This window comes from Chenopodium album, chromosome 14 (assembly GCF_948465745.1).
Source record: "Chenopodium album chromosome 14, dcCheAlbu1.1, whole genome shotgun sequence".
Taxonomy (NCBI): Eukaryota; Viridiplantae; Streptophyta; class Magnoliopsida; order Caryophyllales; family Amaranthaceae; genus Chenopodium; species Chenopodium album.
This window is the reverse complement of record NC_137847.1, coordinates 33,369,104-33,378,895: the sequence shown is the minus strand read 5'-3', so window position 1 is coordinate 33,378,895 and position 9,792 is coordinate 33,369,104. Positions and strand designations below refer to the sequence as shown.

At 44.3% G+C, this 9,792-nt stretch overlaps 1 non-coding gene across 1 annotated transcript; it reads right to left on the bottom strand.

The window, feature by feature from the left end:
* Nucleotides 1-344: 344 nt before the first annotated feature.
* LOC145580475 (small nucleolar RNA R71) lies at nucleotides 345-450 on the bottom strand. Its single transcript, XR_014099508.1, has one exon. It is a non-coding gene; the product is annotated as a small nucleolar RNA R71 (small nucleolar RNA).
* Between the last annotated feature and the right edge of the window lie 9,342 nt (nucleotides 451-9,792).

Below are 9,792 nucleotides of genomic sequence, written 5' to 3'. Positions count from 1 at the left end.
AGAACACACCTTTGAGTCGTCTTGGGGCTCCCGAAGTCTTTAGAGCACAAAGCGGGATCCTAACTCCTACCACTCAAGCCAACAATTTCGAAATCAAGCCCAATTTGATTGCGTTGATAGAGAGGAAACAATTCTCGGGTGGAAAATTTGAGAGCCCTCATGAGAATTTGAAAGAATTTGCGAAGTATTGTGACACGATCAAAGCCAATGGAGTGACTCAAGAGTATATCCGCCTCAAGATGTTTCCATTTTCTTTAATTGGGAGAGGTCTAGAATGGCTAGAGAAGGAGGTGCCCCCTAATTCTCTCACAACTTGGGACCAAGTAACCATAGGAAGACCGCCGAGGCTCGATCTTTAATTCAAGGTTTTCTCCAAAAGAGCGGTGAGACTCTAAGTGCGGCATGGGACCGGTACAAAGAGCTTCAACGTCAATGCCCACATCATGGGATACCCAAGTATCAACTCATCCACACTTTCTTTGGAGGTCTCTCACCTCAAGGGAGAACAAGCCTAGATGCCGCCTCCGGCGGTCTAATCATTAACAAAGGAGAGGATGAAGTGGAATGCATCATAGATGAGGCCGCAAAGCATTATGATGATTTGTATGAAGGAGAAAGGGAGGCCACTTCTAGCAAGGGTGTCTATGCATTGGAGCAAGCCAACGCAATCAACAACCTTTCTTCCCAAATCTCCAAGATGGCCAAGCAAATGGACGAAATGATGAAAGAAAGGTCCAACCCTCATGGTAATACCTCCCCTTCAACCAAGGGAGGCAATGGTATGACCACTTTTTCCCCCTCTTCTTATAATAAAATGCCTCAAGGATGCATGTTTTTCTCAAATTGTGAAACCTATGATCATGATACCTCCCATTGTGTGTATGCTTGTGAAGTTCAACCCCCTCCCTATGAACATGATGATAATGTGGAAGATGTCAATGCTATGAATTTTGCTCCTAGAATGGAAAATGTAGGGAACTTGAGGCCAAACTCCAATCAAAAGGGGAATTGGAATCAAGGTGGAAACCGTGGTTGGAACCAAAGTGGTGGTGGTTATGGTAACCAATACCATGGTGGGGGAGGCCCTTCCAATTTCAATGGAAGAGGCTACTCTAACCAAAGGGGGTATGGTTATCAAAACCAACAACCCAACTCCCGATACCATGACCATCAAAATCAAAATTTTGGTGATCAAGGTAACATGGGAAACAATCGACAAAGCAATGTTCCGAACCAAGGCACCGGAGGCAATAGGGGCCAAAATGTTTCTAACTATGCCCAAACCAATAGGCCTCCGGGTTTCCATCAATCCCAACTTCCCCCACCTCAACAACCTCTTCAAATTGAGGCCCCTCCTAATGATCCCGTGATGGCTAAGCTAGATGCCATCATGAAAATGCATGAGGAGGAAAAGAAGAGAAATGAGGAGGATAAAAAGCGAGCCAATGCTCATATGAAAATGCTTGAAACCCAAATTGCTCAACTTGCTTCTAATTCCTCTTCTTCTTCTTCTTCCTCTATCCCTAGTCAAGGAGTCAACCCAAAACCTTTGTATGCCGTGACAACAAGGAGTGGAAAGGTAGTAGGGAGTGACCCCTTAGTTGAGGAGGAACCTCAAAATGAAGTAGAGTTAGAGAGAAGGGATGAGAGAACCAAAGAGCCTTCTAATGTTGAGAGGGAGAAGGATGTTGAGGTGCAAAAGGAGAAAGAGACCACCCCCTTGCCCCTAAATCTCCAACCTAGAGAGGAGAGACTACCTTTTCCCCAAAGATTTGTGAGAGCTAAGCTTGATGCTCAATTTGGGAAGTTTTTGGATGTGATTAAGAATTTGCATGTTTCCCTTCCTTTTGTTGATGCCATGAAACAAATGCCCCATTACTCTAAGTTTTTGAAAGATCTATTGAGTGGGAGAAGGGAGTGTGAAACGGTGAGCTTGACCGCCAATTGTAGTGCAATCCTTTCCAACAAACTTCCCGCCAAGTTGAAGGATCCGGGTAGTTTTTCCATCCCTTGTTCTATTAATGGCATTGAGTTTGACAAAGCTTTGTGTGATTTAGGAGCAAGTGTGAGCCTCATGCCCTACTCCGTCTACAAAAATCTTAGTGTAGGAACCCTTTCCCCCACTAACATTACTCTCCAACTAGCGGATCGGTCTATTAAGTTTCCCATGGGTAAGGTTGAGGACATTCCCCTTAGGGTAGGAAAGTTCACATTCCCCGTGGATTTTTATGCGCTAGAGATGGATGAGGATAAGAGGATTCCTATTATCTTGGGTAGGCCGTTTTTAGCCACTTCTAGGGCCATTATTGATGTGAAGGAGGGTAAAATATCTTTGAAAATTGACAATGATTCAATTGAGTTTGATTTGAATAATGTCATGCAACAACCTTCCTCAAGTGGTGAATGCTTTAGAGTAGATGTTCTGGATACCATGCTTAGTGAATTTTCTCGTTCCCGTTTGCATGCTTCTAACGATCCCCTAGAAAGTGTATTGTTGAATGATTCTAAGCTAGGTTCTCACAAGGACGACATTCAATTCTATGAGGATTTGCTAGAGGAGAGCAAGAGCGAGTGCATGGATGAGAGCATGGAGGAAGAGGCTTTTCACACCCATGATCTCTTTCAAGTTGAGGAAAGAGAGGAGAGCACCAATGGTAAGGGAGCACCAAAGGTAGACTTGAAACCTCTACCTTTGGGCTTGAGGTATGAATTTCTTGGTTCTAATGAGTCTTTCCCCGTAATTGTTAATTCCAACCTAACGGAGGAGCAAACCTCCCTCTTGATCAATGTTTTGAAAAAACACAAGAAAGCTTTAGGCTATACCATTGATGACATCAAAGGTATAAGTCCTTCTTTATGCATGCACAAAATTGATCTAGAGGGAGATGTTAAACCCGTTAGGCAAAGGCAAAGGAAGCTTAACCCTTCCATGCAAGAGGTTGTGCGGAAGGAAGTGGCTAAGCTTCTTGATGCGGGAATTATATACTCAATTGCTCATAGTGATTGGGTATCTCCCGTGCAAGTTGTGCCTAAGAAAGGGGGAATGCCGGTAGTGAATAATGATCATGATCAACTAGTTCCCACTAGGCTTGTAACCGGTTGGCGCATGTACATTGACTATCGCCAACTTAACACAAGTACATGCAAAGATCATTTTCCATTACCGTTCATTGATCAAATGTTGGAGAGGCTTACAAAGCACTCCTTCTATTGCTTCCTTGATGGTTATTCGGAATTTTTCCAAATCCCGATTGACCCCAAGGATCAAGAGAAGACGACTTTCACATGTCCCTACGGTACTTATGCGTATCGTAGGATGCCTTTTGGGCTTTGTAATGCTCCCACAACATTCCAACGTTGTATGATGTCTATTTTCAGTGATATAATTGAGGATGAGATAGAGGTCTTTATGGATGACTTCTCCGTTGGAGGAGCCACCTATGAAGATTGTCTATCTAATTTATCTCGTTGCTTAGAATGATGTGAGAGGGCTAACCTCGTGTTGAATTGGGAAAAGTGCCATTTTATGGTAGAAAGTGGGATTGTTCTTGGGCACAAAATTTCCCATGCCGGCATTGAGGTTGATAGAGCCAGGGTAGAGGTCATTGAGAAACTTCCTCCCCCCACCAACGTGAGAGAAATGATATCTTTTCTTGGCCATGCCGGGTTCTATCGGCGTTTTATAAAAGACTTTTCTTTGATTGCAAAGCCTCTCACATTCCTATTGCAACAAGATAAAGAGTTTGTATTTGATGATGCTTGTCAAGAATCTTTTTGTAGGTTGAAAGAGGCCCTTTGCACCGCCCCTATTGTCCAAGGTCCGGATTGGTCTCTTCCATTTGAGCTCATGTGCAAGCGACGAGGCTATTGGTTCGGTTCTTGGGCAACGGAAGGATGGGAAGCTTCATGTCATACATTATTTGTCCAAAACTCTCAATGATGCCCAACGAAACTACACAACCACCGAGAAGGAATTCTTAGCGGTTATTCACTCATTTGAGAAGTTTAGAACCTACCTCATTGGTTCTAGGACAATTGTGTACACCGACCATTCGGCTCTCAAATATTTGATAGGGAAGAAGGAAGATAAAACAAGGTTGTTGAGATGGGTTTTAGTTCTCCAAGACTTTGATTATGAAATGAGAGACAAGAAGGGAGCCGAGAATGTGGTGGCGGATCACCTTTCAAGGTTGGGCGGTGCAAGGTTCAAGGATGATGGTTTGCCAATAGAGGATGCTCTAAGGGATGATGTGCTATATGTTCTTGAGGTGAAGTCGGCTCCATGGTATGCGAATATTGTGAATTACTTGGCTTGTGGTGCTATACCTCCGGATTTCACTTCGCAACAACGTCGAAAGCTCAAGCACGAGGCAAAGAGATATATTTGGGATGAACCGATTTTGTTGAAGAGAGGGGTTGATGGGTTGTTGAGGAGATGCGTCCCCGACGATGAGTTTCAAAGTGTTCTCCATATGTGCCACTCTTCTCCTTGTGGCGGGCATATGAGTGCTCAGAAAACCGCCTCAAAAGTTCTTCAATCAATGCTCTTTTGGCCTTCTTTATTCAAGGACTCTTGGGGTATTTTTCAAGACCTGCGATAGATGTCAAAGGGTGGGGAATATTTCGAGAAGGGATGAAATGCCACAAAACCTCATCCTTAAGCTTGAAGTTTTCGATGTGTGGGCGATAGATTTCATGGGCCCTTTTATCTCCTCAAATGGGAACAAATATATTTTGGTTGCCGTTGACTACGTGTCCAAATGGGCGGAGGCCGTAGCTTCTCCAAAAAATGACTCGAAGGTGGTGGTTAACCTCTTCAAGAAAGTGATATTCCCAAGATTCGGTGTTCCAAGAGCGATTATTAGTGATGGGGTGTCACATTTCAAGCACCACACCTTCGTTCGACTACTTGAGAAATATGAGGAATCTCACAAACAGGGGCTTGCTTATCACCCCCAAACAAGTGGTCAAGCGGAGGTCACAAATAGAGAGCTCAAAGTGATCTTGGAGAAGACAGTTGCCAGAATGAGGAAGGATTGGTCCTCTAAGCTCATTGATTCTCTATGGGCTTATAGGACCGCTTTCAAGACGCCAATTGGGACCACCCCTTACAAGCTTGTATATGGGAAGAATTGTCATTTGCCCGTGGAGATGGAGCATCGTGCTCATTGGGCGATCAAACAAATCAACTTGGATCTCCATAGTGCGGGGGAGCAAAGGCTTTTAGAGTTGCATGAGCTAGAGGAGTTGAGGTTGAGTGCCTATGAGAATGCAAGTATGTATAAGGCAAGATCAAAAGCGTAGCACGACGCTCAAATAATCAAGAAAGATTTTGTCAAAGGGCAAAAGGTGCTCCTTTTCAACTCAAGGTTGAAGCTCTTCCCGGGCAAGCTCCGATCAAGATGGAGTGGGCCATACATTGTTACGGAGGTATTCCCGTATGGAGCTTATGAAATTTTCCAAGATGGCCACTCCCCTTTCAAAGTCAACGACCACCGCCTCAAGCCTTATTTTGAAGGATCCCCAAGTGATGAACCAATTTCAGTTACTCTAATTGACGTGCATCGTCAATTCCACCCTCCTTAATCATCTCGAAGAACGTCGAGCTAACGACGCTAACCAAAAGTGCTTCCGGGAGGCAACCCGAGTTTCTTCTCTTCATGTTGCTTTCATTTTTTTTTTCAATTTACAACTTTGGATTATTGGGATTTGTGAGTTTTGATTGTATTTGAGTCTTTGATAAACGGTGCATCTAGCATAATTGTATGGAGTTTAGATGTGTAATTAAGGACTATTTTTGCAGGCCGTTTGGTGTTATATTTGGAGCTAAGTTGGGGTTTGGAGACATAGAAGTGAGTGAGGACCATTTCAAGAGGAGCTTTTGATGAAGACCCCGTGCGCGGGCGCGCAAGCGTGAGAGAACCCGCGCACAGGGAAGCTCAGAAAACCAGAACCTGGCAGAAACTTTTGCGCGACATGAGCGCGGTATCTGTGCGGGCGCGCAGAAGAAGCCTTTGCGGGCGCGTAGGCCTGGGAGAACCCGCACAGATTGAAGACAAAAATACAGATTTTGGCAGAAGGTTTTGCGCGACATGTGTGCGCCATCTGCGCGGGCGCGCAGTTCACTTGCGCGGGCGTGCAGTATACTTGCGCGGGCGCGCAGATCTGGGTTTATCGGGGCTTAAGTATCATTTTTCCCCGATTCTTTCTTCATTTCCTCCCATTCAAACTCGATTCTCACTCTCTCTCCTCAAGAACTCAAACCCTAACTTCCCAAATCTCCTCTAATCTCACTTATTTCCTTGAAATTTCAACAAATCCCTTACATTCCCTCAATTTTCTCACAAATTCATCACTTTCCCCTCTCAAAATCACCCATTTTTCACCAATTTCGGGATTGCTCCTTGGTGGCCAAAGTGGTGGTGCGTGAGTGGTCGTGGTGGTCTTCATACTCTTCAATTGTGGTATAATCCTAAACTTTGACTAATTTGTGGCTTTAACTCATTAGATAATACCATGTTTAAGGATTGTTAAACAAAATTTGAACTTGTATGAATTTTGTGTGATTTTGAGATAGCTAGCTTATAATTGTGGATTTTGTTGAGATTTTCTTGGTGATTTGTGAGTATTGTTGATGAAAATTGTTATTTTCATGAAATTTGGCTAGCAATTACTTGACTTGGATATTGAGAATTGTGTGAGTAATCACTAGTTTGATTTTGAGCATTGAAGATTGTTAATGTATGAGAGATTGAAAATGCATGTTGATTGAAAGTTTTTGATGCTTGATTTTGAAATTTGCCTAGTGATTCTCCCTTTAGCGATTGAGTATTGCGAATTTTGGCCTGGGTTTTTGTTGTTCATAATTGTTTCTTGCTTGTGATATTTGTGTCTTGGAAAGATTGTTGCTCCTAACCCCTTTCTAGGTAGCAAAATCAAAGGCTTCATTTGTTGTTGTTGTTGTGGGAAGGTTTTGGTATTTTGAGTATTGGAATCACTCCGTGGTGTTCTCGTTCCTCTTTGGGTTGTGAGTAAGTTGGTGAAGATGAGTGGCAGGAGAAGGAGTAGAAAGGAGCCTAGAATATCAGTTGATGAACCCCAACCCATCTCTCAAAATCTAAACCAAGCACAATTCTTCCCGCCTTAAAATTTTTGAACCGACACCATGCTCCCTTCCAACAAACACTCCTCAAACGCAAGCTTAACCCCACCCGACACTACTATCAACGCTCAATGCGTGACTTGGGGATAGATGAGGACCTTCGGTCCCTTCTCGACAACCTTGGGATGAGTGAGTTCATCAACCACCAATACCCAACCTTCAAGGAACCCACCTACGAGTTCCTAGCTTCCTTTGAGAAGGAACCCGTTGGAAACAACGAGTTCCAAATCTCCTTCCAACTCTTCAATGCCCGCCATGTTATCTCTCTTCGGCGTCTAAATGAACTCCTAGACTTTAACCCCGACGCCGATGTTCTTGCCCCATCCACCGAGCTCTTCCCCGAGTACGATGCTTTCCGTTGGTGGCGGACAATTACCGATTCGGATGAGTTTAGTACTCGGTACTTGGTGGCAAGCCAAATTATCCATCCAGTACTCCGCATCCTTCACCGCATCTTGGGGTTTGCGGTGTTTAGCAAACAGGATTTGAGTAAGCTATCTCATGAAGAGCTTTTAACTCTTTGGGTCGCCACAAAGGAGGAGTTGAGTGGGCGGCTCAACATGGGGTATTGGTTTGTGCTATGTTGTGAGGCAATCAAGAATCGGAACAAGACGGGAGAGATTGCCTTAGGAGGGATGATTTCAAGGATCGCCTCGAAGCTAGGGGGTGAGGTTCTTTTCCCTTTTTGCACAAGGGTGGGAAGAGACAGAGATATGTTCGTGGACATCTCTTACATGCGGAAGTCGGTCTTCATCCAACCGACCGACGATGTGAACAACTTCCACGATTGGTGCGTTGAGAGGGAGCACCATTGCATACTTCCATTCCCGAGCTGCACTTCCTTAGAGAGGAACGCAAGGAATGTGTGGAAGGTTCCTAAGGACAATGGTGTCCTTCCCAACGCTCTTGGAGGTGAGCGAAATATGATCATCCGCAAGCGGCATCAACAGCAACAACAAGAAGGAGAACAACAACAATTCCAGCAGCAACAGCAATTTCAGTAACAGCAGTTTCATCAGCAACAACAAGGGTTTCAACTACAAGGTTTTCAGTATGGGGAGGGATCCCAATGTTTGCGCGTCCCCTTCTCTAGCGAGGGAGGTATGGCCTCTTCCTCTTCTTCTTTTAACCTTGAGCGAGCTTTCCAAAACCTTTCAATGCAAGTAAACCGATTGACGTAGGCCGCCGATGGGTACTCGGTTTACAATGCCAACATTTATGATTGGCATGTAAACCAAGGACACTTTGACCCACCGGTGAACTATCCGTATTTTTCGCCCCAACAGGGGCCGGTTCCTTCTCACGAGGATCCGCATGTTGACGGCACTCCCCGTCAACCGGTTTGGCCCTATTGGTCCGGGCCTTCATCTCAAGGGACCCCCCGAGTGAACTACCCCACCTCTGAGGGGTACGATTACAAGGCACCGGGGGGGTGTGATTACCGTGGGGACCCCAACTACCCCATGTACACATCCGAGCCTCTTGAGATGCCCCCTCCCTTTGACCCTCTTCCGGACTACCAACAAGAGTTGTATCGGAACCGTGCTTTTCCACCGGGTTACACCGGTGGTTGGGACCCCCATGGCCCTCCAATCGACGTCGACTACGAGTGGCGTCCTTATGGAGAGGGATCTAGTTCTCACATGGTGGACTAGGGCCCTCGGGCCGAGTTTAGCCCTTCCTCCCACCCCATTCTCCACTTTGTTCAAACCGAGGACGGTTTTCCGTTCAAGTGTGGGGGGGTGCTCATTTATTGTTTCATTTAAGGGCTTTGTTCTCATGTGGCGCAATTTTGGGCCAATAGGTGTCTTTTTGGAAGGTTCCCTCCCCTCTTTTCAAAAAAAATGATGATGATGATGATGTTTTTAATGAAACCTTGTGTTGTTTTGGCTCCCGTTTTTCTCGAAATCCAAACTCCCCTTTAATCCAAACTTTTTTTCTTTGTTCTTTTTCTTTAGTAGTTTCTTTTTTCTATTTTGTTTTCTCTTTATTTCTTTGTATATATTTCTCTTCCTACTAACCAAATATTTGCCGAGTTGTTTTGGACTTTGACATTTTGTAGGGCTTATGGGCGCATTCTCCAAATTTTTTCCGAGCAATGGAGTTTCAACGATTGTGGATTTGCGTTTGCTAAGCGTAATTGGGTGACAAATTCTCCTTCTCAACTCTTTAAATATTTGATTGGTTGCATAGTTTAGGTTAGTTTAGGAAGGAGTTGAATGGTTCGAGGTTGATTGATTTGGTTCTAAGGAACCTGGGATCGTTGATGTTGTATTCAACGATCATTGTATGTCGATTGGGATTTATATGATTTCCATGCCTCATTTATGAACCTTCTTGATTTCTTCCTTTTTCTTTGTGTATTGCTTTTCTTCTTTCCTTTATTTGACATTCATAATCATGACAAGAGAAAATTTTTTGAAACTTGAGAATTTGCTCGTTCATTTGGAAATGTGGACCTAAACGCTTTTGTTATGACATATTTTTGAATGCTTACCTTCCTAGTTGAAGAGGGTCTTCACGGTTTGAGAGTGCTTAGGGTTGAACTAGACACATTTTAAGCTAAGGTAGTCCGGTTTAGAACTCTTGAGGACGTTTGAACCCCTAGTTCACGGGAAAGTGGTAAGATG